This window comes from Ictalurus furcatus, chromosome 8 (genome assembly GCF_023375685.1).
Source record: "Ictalurus furcatus strain D&B chromosome 8, Billie_1.0, whole genome shotgun sequence".
NCBI classification, from domain to species: domain Eukaryota; kingdom Metazoa; phylum Chordata; class Actinopteri; order Siluriformes; family Ictaluridae; genus Ictalurus; species Ictalurus furcatus.
The window spans coordinates 14,752,178-14,765,307 of record NC_071262.1 but is presented as its reverse complement, the minus strand read 5'-3'; the positions used below and the strand labels follow the sequence as shown (position 1 = coordinate 14,765,307).

At 35.1% G+C, this 13,130-nt stretch overlaps 1 protein-coding gene across 1 annotated transcript in view; it reads right to left on the bottom strand.

Annotated features, from left to right (window-relative positions):
- Positions 1-2,198, bottom strand: part of fat2 (FAT atypical cadherin 2) — a 41,858-nt gene extending 39,660 nt beyond the window's left edge. Inside the window, exon 1 of the mRNA XM_053630981.1 lies at positions 1,947-2,198. The gene's annotated coding sequence lies outside the window, so the exon portion shown is untranslated. The remainder of the gene's footprint in view (positions 1-1,946) is intronic.
- Positions 2,199-13,130: the final 10,932 nt, after the last annotated feature.

Genomic DNA, 13,130 nt, shown 5'->3' with positions numbered 1-13,130 from the left:
ACAGTCTACAGTATCATCTACCTGTAGCCACATGCTCAGACCAGAATTTAACCCCATAGTTTCACCATGAAGGCATATATTAATAAGTGGTATTATGTTAGCCATTTGTATGTGCCACAAGGACCAATCTATAAATGTTAGCAGTCAATGTTTCCACATTTATACTATGTATCCGGCTAAAAAATATAGTTATTTTTGATATAGCTGTGTCTTCATATTATTCATTACATTTACATTTACATTTACATTTATTCATTTAGCAGACACTTTTATTCACAAAGAAAAATCTCAAAATCTTAACAGCCTTTTTTTCTTCACTTATACTATATGGGGAGAAAAAGTGAAGATTTAAGACATTTGTTGCTAGAGCTAGTGGTATCTATCAAACTCCAGGATGGTATTTATAAATTGAGTCAATTAGCATTATTTTTGATATATCTATGTCTTCATGTTGTACCCTAAGGATAATCTAACATTTTTAGCAGGCTTTTTTGTGTCCACTTACAGTGTGCGTATACTGTGTATAAGTGCAGAACATAGTCACATGAAAATGCAAAGCAAAAATGGCATTTAGTATTAGCACTAGTGGCAGCTATCAAACTCTGGCATGGTAGTTTCAAATTGAATCCATAAGCATATAGATAATTTTGATAAAGCTGTGCCTTCATATTATATATATTATACTTTCATGATTGAGCTTTAGAATGTATGTTATATGCATAATAAATATTATAGGTCTCACAGGCTATATCATGCGGCTTCTTCAGGAGAACCAGGAGGCCATGTGGTTACAGCAGAGACCTACTACTGGGTTCTTGTTCCTGGTTTTCATGATACACCTTGTAAAAAGTTGGTATTTTCAACCGACTGACTGTGATAATAAATTATAAAAAGAAACTAGCAAAAAATTCACAAGATTAAGCTTTTACAAAGCATAATATGGGTAGAGTAATTTCATTAGCAACTTCATTGTGTTGCTTCCACTTAATGCACCGAACATAGGCTTAGCAACTGTTTTCACACCCAGTACCACAATGACCCATATCACCAGGAACAGACCACAGAAAAGACCCTTAGGCAAAACAGTTTTATTTAAAAAATCAAAAAGTCATTTAATAATTTTACTTACCAATTACACCATCCTGTCATCTTTAATGTTTAGTACAAAAGGACAAACCTGATCGTCTGAGAAGTGTGTACAAATTTGAATAAACAGGAGTGATGTTGTTGGATTTGGTTCAATTTCTTATAAATGAGGTGTTAATAAAGTGTACAATTTCACCCCGACTCTAGCCCTTACCATTGTAGACTTACATACAACTCGAGATCTGCACATTATCACACATTTTCAAGTATTTGGTTAACTCAAGATCTGTTCTTATCTCTTCTGAGGTCCATATTAGCTTAAATAAACTATGTGTCTGGACTGGAATGGGGGAGAAGTGGATGTTTAAATCATTTGCAGTGCTGCTATCTGCACTGTGCATCTCAGGTCAGCTCAGCCATGCATACAGATCAGTTTGGAGCAAGAGAACTGTCACTGATGTGGTAAATTATTTTAATACAGAGTCAATTCCTTTTGCATATATTATGTAACTGATATACATATGTTACAAAAAAAGTACAACTGTTGCAAGTTTACATAACAGTTACATATATTTTGTATTTTCTACTTTCAGATTGTTTTAGAGTCTAAACTTACTTTTAAACCCCCAAAATTCTGAAGTCACACACGCTGTCCTTCATACAAAATGTAACGTCACAGAGCAAAATGAATTTCTTTGCTGAGTTTCTCTTAACAAAACCATAGAGCAGATAAATTATCCCATTATTGTCTTTTGCTTAACCATAAAGAGGAAGCAACCAGTCACACAATCAGTTAAAGCCAAGTAGATATAAAGGCACTGAAAATCGCTAACCACACACACCTGTGACAGCAAACATACCTGAGGTCCAGAGTAGAAACTCCTCATGGAACCTTTCCTGCAACACCCTAGAGCTTTGTTAATTTCAGATTCCAGTGTGGCATTACAGGTTGTTGTCTTTTGTCCATAATGTAGTTTAACAATAAAGTGGAAAGAATCCCAATGAATCAACAGTTAGGCTCCTCTCACCGGCTGATCTGTTTTTACACAAGTGAAAAGTGATATAGAGTGCCGTGCTAGTGAGACACCTTCTTCCCTCAGGACGTTCATCCCTCCCCAATCTGTCCCTCCCTCTACCCCACACCCTCCTTCGTTCTCCAACACCCCAGCAGACACATGTCTGTCTCTCTCACTCTTTCTTTCTATCTCTCTGTACCTTCCTGCATTTGGGCTTTGGGCCACGGATGGATGCGTGTGATGCAAAACCCTTTGTATAACAGTACCATGCAGGTAGTAAGGATTAAACTCTTGGTCTGTTTTTAAAAGTTTACTCCTTGCTCTTTAAGATTACAATCAGAGAGCTTAAATTTCCTTAAAGGCAAGAGACTGCTTTGTGAGATGCTGTAGAAGCTTTGAAGATTTTCAATCACTGGTTACAATTTCAACGGACATGACTTTTTGTTTGCGTTAAAATCATTTCAGAATTAGCCTGTAAGTCTAATAATACATTATAAAAAAATAAAGCTGTTCCAACTGGTACTAGAAAGTGAGCTTTTATTGGGTCCTTTGCTACCACTTACACCATAAAGCTAAATATCTTCAGTTTATTGTTATGTAAACAAAGCCTCCTACTCCTGGTTAGGTTAGTTGCTGAGTGAGTTGTGAGACATGGACAGGTTCTAAATAGATAACTCAAAACTTCAGGTCTATCATACCTCAAGTCACAAATGGTCTTGATAGGATCTGTTTTAGCGTTAGCAGCTTTATCCCCAGCCATTTTAATCTAGAAAGTCATCAGCTCCAGAGCTTTGCTAGGGGGTGGTCTCAGTTTTTAGCCCCACTTGTCTATCTAAGTTGAGATGATATAATCATGGGCCAGGCACGATGCCAAACTCGACAGGAATGTAACCATTATGAATGCATTATTTGAAATGAATAGATAAAGTCTCAGATTTGAATGGGAGACGGACTTATGTACTAGTTTTTTTTTCTATAAAGCTTTCCCAAAACATTTATAGGGCATTTGGTTGAGAGTAAAGGTGTGAATCAGGGCTAGGATCCCCCCTGGACACAACAAGTTGTGTAAACAAGAGGTTTTTACTATCAAGCTTGGAGTCAGATTTGAAGCTTGTGACATAAACAAAGACCATGTTCATTAATTTAACAAATATTCATTCATCCTTAGTAACTGCCTGGTCAGGGTCATGGTGATTACTAGTTTGTTTATATTTTGAGATATATTATTATATTTTGAGAAAAAGAACTAACCATATTCATTAGAAAATATCACAGGTCAGTATAAACAAAAATAATATCTGCACATGGAGAATTTTAAAAAACTAAATTACAGAATAATAATGTTAAAAAAATAACCCCTCTTAGGTTAGGCCGTGACCACTTGGAGTTTAAATCCGAATACAGATACAGATATTTGGATATTTGAAACAAAAAAACAGATACAGATAGTGTCACTGCATTACACCTTTACCTTGGAGTGGAAGTGGAAGTGGATGAGCACATGGACCCAGCAAGCAAGCATGCATGGCCCACAAATAAGACTCAACAGAAGGTGGGCATCGGGCCACTGGCAGCAGGTGGACCTAGCAAAAGTGCACTTTGAAGACAGTGAAAAATGTGCATCCTTTAGGGCATGATAGGACAATTTAGATAGAGAGGAACTCTCAGTTTATGCAATGCCTCCGAATGAAGAAAATATTTGGAGTGGATCAAAATGTGTTTTCATGGCAGCATTTGAAGTACATACTGGTACAACAGTATCCTTGTTTGTGCTCTGCTGCCTCTTGGTGATTTAAATCTCCTAAAGCATTGGCTTGTTTGTTTAAAACCTCAGATGTTGATTAATGGATGAGTCATGAATCACCAAACCAACTATTTAGACAAGAAGTCATTTTTAATACACCTTATAACTGAGAGGCTTATTGTTAGCTATCAAAAGAAGTTATTCTCTGGATTTAAAAGAAGAGTTTAAATGTTTGAATGACTCCCACTCTCATTCCCTCTCAGATGTCCTGACATGTCTTTCCACAAATAATACCCTTTCCTTTCTTAGAAGTTGCATGATTTATATCTTGTATCAGATTTATTACATCAGTAGGTTAAAACGTTTAATTTATCATCAGTTGAATATAATACTGTATTTGTTCTTCTTCATGAAGGATCGTCTCCTAGATTATCATGATTAATCAGCAGATGAAAAAAGCCACAGTGGCAAAAAAATTAGAACCCCTTTGGTTTAGAACAATGGATTCTCAAACTTTTTGCAGTCAAGATCCAGTTTAACTGTAAAATAAATAAAACACAGCCCAACATTAAATGCTTAAAATAAGGCTCATTATTTAAATGTGTAGACCATTTTATTCCCAACCTTTTCACTCACAGAACACATTCAAATCTACATTATTTATAGTCCTACTTGTGTTTGAGTAAATGAGGTTTGGATTAAACCCATTAAATTCAAGTAACTGGTCAAACCAGGCCTAATAACTATAAGAACTCAATAAATATAATAGCTTTTTTAAAATAATGGATTACAATTTCCACCACTGTCAGGAAACAAGGCTCCCTGGTTATGCTTTATGAGCCTCGCTTTGAGAAACACTGCTTTAGAAGACCAATGGATGAAAACACCATGATCAGTGCATGCAGATGGAATATAATACATAATATAATAGTTTCTCTTTCCATTTTAGTTCAATCCATTTTAACTAAGTGTGTGCCAGGCTTTCAAGTGTCTGTCAGAGTGAAGAGATAATTGATGGTCACAGCTGTCTGCACCAAATAAACAGTGTCCAGCAATCAGTGACCACATGGCTCCTGATAGTTGGACACTTAATAACATAGTGTCGTAGACAGAGATCATGCCTTCATACCTTCCATCATCAGCTGAATTGTGGCTATCATGGATTGTAATTGTGATTTTACCCACTGCTGTCTTATTTTTTCTGAACTGCCACACATAATTACCCAAAATACAGCTGGTACATTAGGAACACATTAGAAGTTTGAATAGACAGTCTATGAAACTTGTACTTGAATTGTATGAGCGCCTGGACAGCACAAATTCGGCGGTTAGGAGGAGAAAGTTGGGAACTGACAAGAGACATAACACCAGACCGTATATTCACAATATCAAGCAACATATGTGCATGACACAGAACTGCCATTTCAGTGATGACAGCAAGTGACATAGCGCCAACATAACAAACAACATTTAAATGAAGATTTTAACATTCTATGCAAATAAGGTATGACACGAAAATGCAACAAAGACAAATGATGATTCCTTGAATGATTCCTCAGACCAATCCTATGGCATATGTGGTCACAAATTTAGTTTCTACCTGTAATTATCCTATCATTAAATACGTATAGCGACATCAAGCATGGAAGGAAAAAATATATCTTGGAACAAGTTCTAAAAAAAAATGCAGCTTCTTTTGTTTTGTTTTCTCAGTTAGCTTTGTTACTTGCTTGCAATCATATTGAACATATTGAAATGAGTTAATGTAAAAGGAATCAATAACTGAAATTTGAAGGCAGAAATAACTACTGGAGTGACAGTATAAAGAGAGAACAGCAAATGGGTATTGGGTAGAAGGGAATACAGAATCTTAGATGCCCAATTATACACTCTTCTTTTCTTTACCTTTTTTAAATAATACAATATTGCACACTTACGTATATGTACCTTTTAATGCGCCTTTTTAAATACTCTCTACTGTGTCTGTAACCTTAAATCATTACACTACTGACCTCTTATGATCCTACCTCCCCAAATAAGGCTCTGAGTAAAAGTAATAAAGCTTTGGGAATGGTGTTCACTTTGCTTTCACATTATGTTCATTTTCATTGTATTAATACTTTTTACATTTTACCATTTACCATTTAATACTTGTTAGTGCTAAAAACCTATCGCTGTAAAATGTAAACATAAAATTTAAATTAACATTTAAACACTGTAAATGTTAATAATAAATCTCTCAATAAATCTGAAAATAAAAAAAGCCAGCAACTAAAAAGTAATTATCTGCCTACTGGCTTTTGTCGATCCTGGTCGTTGTATTATTTCCCTTCCTCCATTGAAATATGCAAATAAGCTAGCTAGGTAGCGTCTGGGTGTCAACATGGCGGGTGTAGGATCAACTGACAAGAAACAGCCATTTTCCTGCAGGGTTCTTTGTTTATTTATTGTATCTGTGGGCAGGCGTGTTCTCCCTAATGTTACTCAGACGTGCCAGATAAACTACACATTAGAACTGGTGTTTACACCTGACAAAAATATGCATTAAAGAGTGATGTACAATTGAGTGATGGAAATTGCAGTGAAATAAGGAAAAGGCCAAGGAAGAGTTGGATCATCAGTAAATACAGTTTTCCTCAGTTGATATAAATTATTTCTCTTTAAAAGTATTAATACACCCACCTAACAAATAATTATTTTTCAAGACACATTTCAAGTCTTCAATTATATTTAAAAAAAAATACAAAAATATTACCTTCTTTTCCAAAGAACCTGTATAATTGAAGCTAAATGCATTATTTAATCAAAACATGCAATTGTGAGATCAATATTTATTTTTATTTTTAAAAAAATGTTATCTAACAAGAACATTGTCTTATTGTTTAATAAAAAACTGTAAACTGTCAATAAAAAGTAACCTAAGTTGAAAAGACAGAACAGTCTTCAAAAGACTGCATGACACCTATAGCATATTCATCCTTTAAAAGAGATAAAGGCACAAAAATATTTTAAAAAGGTTTATTTCAACAGATGTCAGATGCCACAAAGACTTGTCAATGTTTATGTCAAATTGGCAGAACATCTGAGTCAAGTTGTTTCCATAATACAAGGTGGTGTTAAAACACATTTGTGACGTCTTTTAGAAGGTTATGACTTTTGGGTTCAGTAAGCTTCTGGCATGTTAGAATCACATTATGGTGATGATGTGACAAGCCTTGTTGAATGATGTTTTTTTGGGGAGTACAGTGTCTCCTGAAGTTAGCACTTGATAATAACAAAAAAATGAAAACCTGCTGTTTGGCATTATTGCATGCTGAAGGTTTTGACACTAACTTTCATCGTCCTGTAAATAAATAAATTGTGATTTCCTACTTTCTACTACTAATTTCTTCTTGTGTATGAATGCATGTGTATGGATGCATATGACAATCCCGTAATACTATAAGTACTATACTTACATAAAATGTATTTCATTAACTCATTACTCTTCAGTAACCACTTTATCCAGGTCAGGGTCACAGTGGATCCTTGGAGGAGGTTATCCCGGGAAGACTGGGTGCAAGAAAGGGACACACCCTGAATCAGACACCCGCTCAGTGCAAAAACACATTCAAACATTCATTCACACCTAGGGGTGATTTATATTGGGCATTTGACAACCGGAATTTTTTTGGATAGTCGGAGGAAACTGTAGAACCACGGGAAACACCCGTGGACACAGGAAGAACATGAAACATTACACAAAGGGTAAACCTAGCTCAGGATTTACCCTGGAGAAGATTGCGATGAAAACCTATGACAATGTCATAACTCATTATAATAACTAAGTAATGTTATATGTATGTGATGATAAAACAAGTTTATATATGTGTTAGTTTGAGTAAGAAGACTTTTTAACGTTCTCATTTTTGTTCATTTTTTTCCAACACTGATATACAAGAAGTGCACTGAGCCATAGTCATTCTAATGTAAATCAACCAGGAACGTGTCTTAACACAGCCCTATATCATCAAAAATCATTGTCACTTCATTCAGGTATTATGTCAACTTCACCTCAAAATTGATTTCAAAGAAAAAAGAAAAGGCACTTTATAAATGTGCTTACAGTTCTTTGTAAATGACTGTTTGTAAGCAAATTCATGAACTTAAATAATGCCTCATAAATCTCTAATAAGTAATTCCTTGATATCTATAATCGTGTTCTAAAGTGTGGTGTACTGCAAAAACATTATCATTATTAATGACCGGTCAATCATTTTAAAACAGTTACATTATTTATTAACAGTTATAAAAACGTTACAAATATTTCAAATGTCATCACTGAGTGCTTAAAGTAACGTAAATAATATATCACATTATTCCTTATTATTAGCCAATTATAAGACACTATTTATTTGCATCTTCTTTATTTGTCTAATGTAATAAAAAAAAAATACTTAATTCCAGATGCACTACATGGCATTATACTTATTATGACATTAATATAAGTTATAAAGGAATTACTTCTAGCATTATTAAAGCTTTATGCTACATTATTAGTGTTTATAAAAATGCTTACAAGGAACTAACAAAAGAATTATAAGCATAGGTATTATGATTTATGAATATGGGCTTGATAGAAAATATTACTGAAAAGGCTTTATGAATGCTGATACTTATTGGAGTAAATCTTTATGAATTTATAACATTTTATAAGTGTATAATAGTTTATGTCAGCTTATGAGCTTATGTCAGTGTCATTTGGCCTCATGAACACCACCCTTAAGTGTTACCCAAAAATGTCCATGGCTGAATGCAACTACTGTAGGTCAATTTTTTGGAGTGGGATAAAGGTAAATGGCACACTTATATAGCACTTTTATCCAAAGCGCTTTACACTGTGTCACATTCACCCATTCACACACACACACACCAGTGGTAGCAGAGCTGCCATGCAAGGCACTAACTTGCCAGCGGGAGCAACTTGGGGTTCAGTGTCTTGCCCAAGGACACTTCGACATGTGGAGTCATGTGGACCGGGAATCGAACCGCCAACCCTACAATTAGTGGACAACCCGCTCTACCACCTGAGCCACAGACGCCAGTGAAGGTTATTAAGAAATGTGTAGTGAGACCATGCTGTTTGAGATTGTGTCACAGCTGATTGTGCAAGTACCTGTTAAAATTACTCATCTCCTATTTATGTCTGGTATAACTTTAGTGGTGTCTGTTTCAAAATTAACATCATGAATTGACACTAGATTCAGAGGCAACATGATCTCTCAATTGTATATGGGAGTATTGAATAATGACTATATTCTGGTAGCTACTGTATATCTGAATAGGTCAGTACATCTCCAGGGTTCCTGGTATGATCCTGAAATCAGGTTACATGCCAGTAAGTGGATTGGTTAGTACAAAGTGCCCCTAGGTGTTTCAGAACTGGCTGTAGATACTGATACCAAAATATTTTTAAGCTATTGTTGAAAATAAATCCACAGGTAATAAGGTTGTCTCTGTTTTTGAAGGAGTCACACTGTAATCCAAAAACTTGGTTGATTCAATCACTGTTTAAAAAACATTCAAAAACCATTTCGTATAAGTTAAGGTACTATGACTAAGCCACGGCTTAGTCATAAAAGTAAAAGGGTTTCATAACCTTTATAACATTCTTCATTGATCACTTGAACAAGTGACAGATATGCACCCAGTTTGCACTGTGTTTAACAGCAAGTGGACTGACCTCTTAGCATGTGTCTATGCTAAGCAATACAAGGAACATAAAAGGAACGTGGCAACTGTCTCATAAAACCCCACTGCACTGAGTAATCCATTGTCACGTTGGCGCTGAGTGAGCCACAGTCACACTGTCGCTGAGTGAGCCACAGTCACACTGTCGCTGAGTGATCCACATGCACGGTCCTCCCTCCTGCACTCTCAGACAACTAATGCATTTGCTTAGTTTGGTTTTGGGTGTTAAGAGATATACTTGTTAATTGTTATACAGGAGTAAATGACAAATCAGTAGCATGGGCATCTGTGAAAAGAAATGTGCTTCACCAATGCACCTCCATGCTGTACCTATAGCAGGCACCACTCAATCTCACCCCCTACTGCACTATACACACATCAGCTTTTACTAGTCAGGTTACGCATGACATAGATCCTATTCAGAATCAGGAACATGCTGGAATGTGGAACACTGACAAAACCGAGCATAATAAAGTACAGCATAAAGTTGTTCTATAACTCTCCTGCTTACTACACACAGTTACCTTGTAGTTTAAGCGACTGCGAAAAAAGAAAGATGCTAGGCAGACTTGAATATCTTTTGTGTGATGTGAAGAGAATCTTGAATATCTTTTTTGTGCAATGTGGCCAACATTTGGTTCATAACCAAATGTTGGCCAGTGACTTGCTGACTTTTATCAAGGATGCTAACATGCTGTTCTACCTCAGACACTTTCTTATCCTTTTCTAATGATAGAAAAGGACATAAAGTAAGCAAGACTTTGGCAGAGTCGTCCACTACACATGAATTTCTATACTTAAGTATCGAACTAGCATTCCATCTTTAATAACATTACATTAGCTATCATATGTTAGCCTAATCACTCAGCTTTCTGGGCTACAAAACATAGGACCAGTCAGGACATTGGAGCTTGGAGCACACTGGGCTAGCTAATGAATTCATTATTTTTCCACCCCTGATTTTTGTATGATGATGAAAATGTTTGAAATAATGTGCTGAAAATCCTTATTCAGAGCTGTTTCTAAGTAAGCAGATTAATCTGACGGGACTCCTTCTTCTCATGGTGGTGATTATAATTTTTTGCACCTGTCCACCCTTAGTTCAAACCTTTTCAACTCTGAATTTTATTTCAAAGGGTCAGTTCATTTACTGAACTAAATAACATTATCATTTAAACTGTATTAAATTGTATAAACTGTATTTTGTGTTTGTTCAGGTTACCTTTGTTTTATCTTAGATTTAGATATACACAAAAACAGCAAATCAGCTGAAATCAGGAAATCAGCAAATCAGCAAATACTTTTTCACAACTGTATATATTTGTCAAAAAAGAATGCTCAGTTATAACATAGTCAAACACACTATATTATGCTATTGGAGAATAATCACTGATGGTTAATAATGTCATTACAACCACTGAGTTGATTGTTTTCCAATAACAGCATGTCTTGAAGAGTTACATTCCTCAGCAAATTGCCAATGACTTTTTTTTAATTAATTAAACGACACATTATATTTTTTCTTTGTTTAATAGATATATTTTATGTTGAGGAACAGTCATAAGAGAAGTTCCTGTTGTCACTTACATCATATCAGCTATAAACAATGTTTCCTTCACCATTTTCTCTTTTTCTCTCATGAAGTTAAGAAGACAATAAAATGCAGCTTGTGTTGTTACTGAAACTGCAAAGCCAATCATTATGAAGACTTTTCCATGTTGGAATACATAAAAACAGCTGAACCTGACTGTTGGAAAACTGTGCGATTAAAAAATGGCAAAAAAAAAGTCTCCTCGCAGAAAACTTTAGTATATCAACAATTACACATTTTAAATCCATTTAACCATAAAAGTTGTTACTATAGAAACAAAAACGTTTTAGAACAATTGAGTTGCTGAATCAGTGAACCAACAACTTCTGGAGAATCAGAATCAAGAATGCAGCAGCTGTGGTATACTTTAATACATGTGAGGGGGAAAAAGTTTTGTTTAACATTTAATTCCAAAGAACTGGGAAAGTATAGGGACTGTAGACTAACCTAGGAAACAGAACACCTGAAGCAATTCCCATTCAGGAGAATACTGCTAGGCAATCTTTTCTGTCTAAGCTGAGAGCAATTTTCTGTGAACAAGATCCTTTTGTCTGTCACAGATTGAGCTTTTACTAGTTTATACACAAAAAAGTGGATCAAAAAATACAGCAAAATGGGAACATATATTTCAGCATTCCTCAAGGCGTATATTGTTGTTATGATTGTGGTTCGCTGATCGAGCTTAACTGCTGAAGTTGAAATATGAAACTTCACAGGGTTAAACCTGTTGATAAAACTTCAGAGAAATTTGTTGTGAGCCAAGCCTTCACAGCACAATCACATTCTGCACTTTCACTTATAAAAGAGCTACTTTGTCATTTGTGGCTTTACACAATAGACCATCTGAAGGTTTATTCTTTAAAATCCTTGCCAAATAATTTATATGACTGGAAATGGAAATAGTCACATGAGAAAGATAAACCTATGGATTAGAATAACTTTGTTTTTAACATAATGCTCAATCAGCAAAACTGCAGTTGCAAACTTTAATACACAATATTTACTCCTCGTTGACATACACATTCATTTAATGTTTAATCAGATTTGTGTATGCAAAGGCATAATCTCCTCCTCAACAAAATACAAAGGCCTTTCCACACGTTCACTGTGCAGCAAACTGAATAGAATGTAATTATTGGATGTGAGTCTGAATCTCATTCACCAAAACCCCCATTAGGATAAAATCAAAGCGCTCAGACACTGAATTCCATAATCCGTATTTTATCCTCACTTGCTGTCCATGATCCTGCCTTACTTTCCACCAGCAAGCTCCTCGGGAGTGCTGCTCATTCATGCAGGACTAAAGCCCATAATTAAAAATGTGTTCCAATGAGGAGGAGGAGAACGATCATGTAAGCTTAATATTCTAGCTTAAGAAAGTGCATTCTTTTTTTCTTCAAATCATTTTGTGGAGGATTTCATGGTCAGGGTGCCATTTGGTCCCACTGATGTTAAATTTACATATATGTATTTAAAGATAAGGGTATATAAAAGACATAGTTAAAGTGTCCATGTGCACCTATGTGCATATTCAAAAATCTATTATTTTTGCATTAACATGTGAATTCTTTTAATATTTACTGCTTCAAACATACTTTTCTACAAGTGATCCAAGTTATGAAACATATACATTATAGTTGTGTCTAACAACATTCACTCAACCCTGTTAGCTGTGAACCCTGTGAACACATTTACCAATAGAAAATATTTGGAATATACCATAAGTCACATGTTTTGAATGTGAATGTTCTGAATTTTGTGGAAAACTATGGGAAAGGAATGTAAGTTCTCTCATTCTTTCTTCGTTATTTTCAATGATATTGTGATATTGACTCACAAGGTTCTTTTGAAAGTACATCCCTGTTACCCAAATTATAGATTGAATGTAAATGATTAATTTACAATAATTAACTTATTAGAACACCATCAATGTCCTTGTGCCATTATGTTAGTTAACAACATT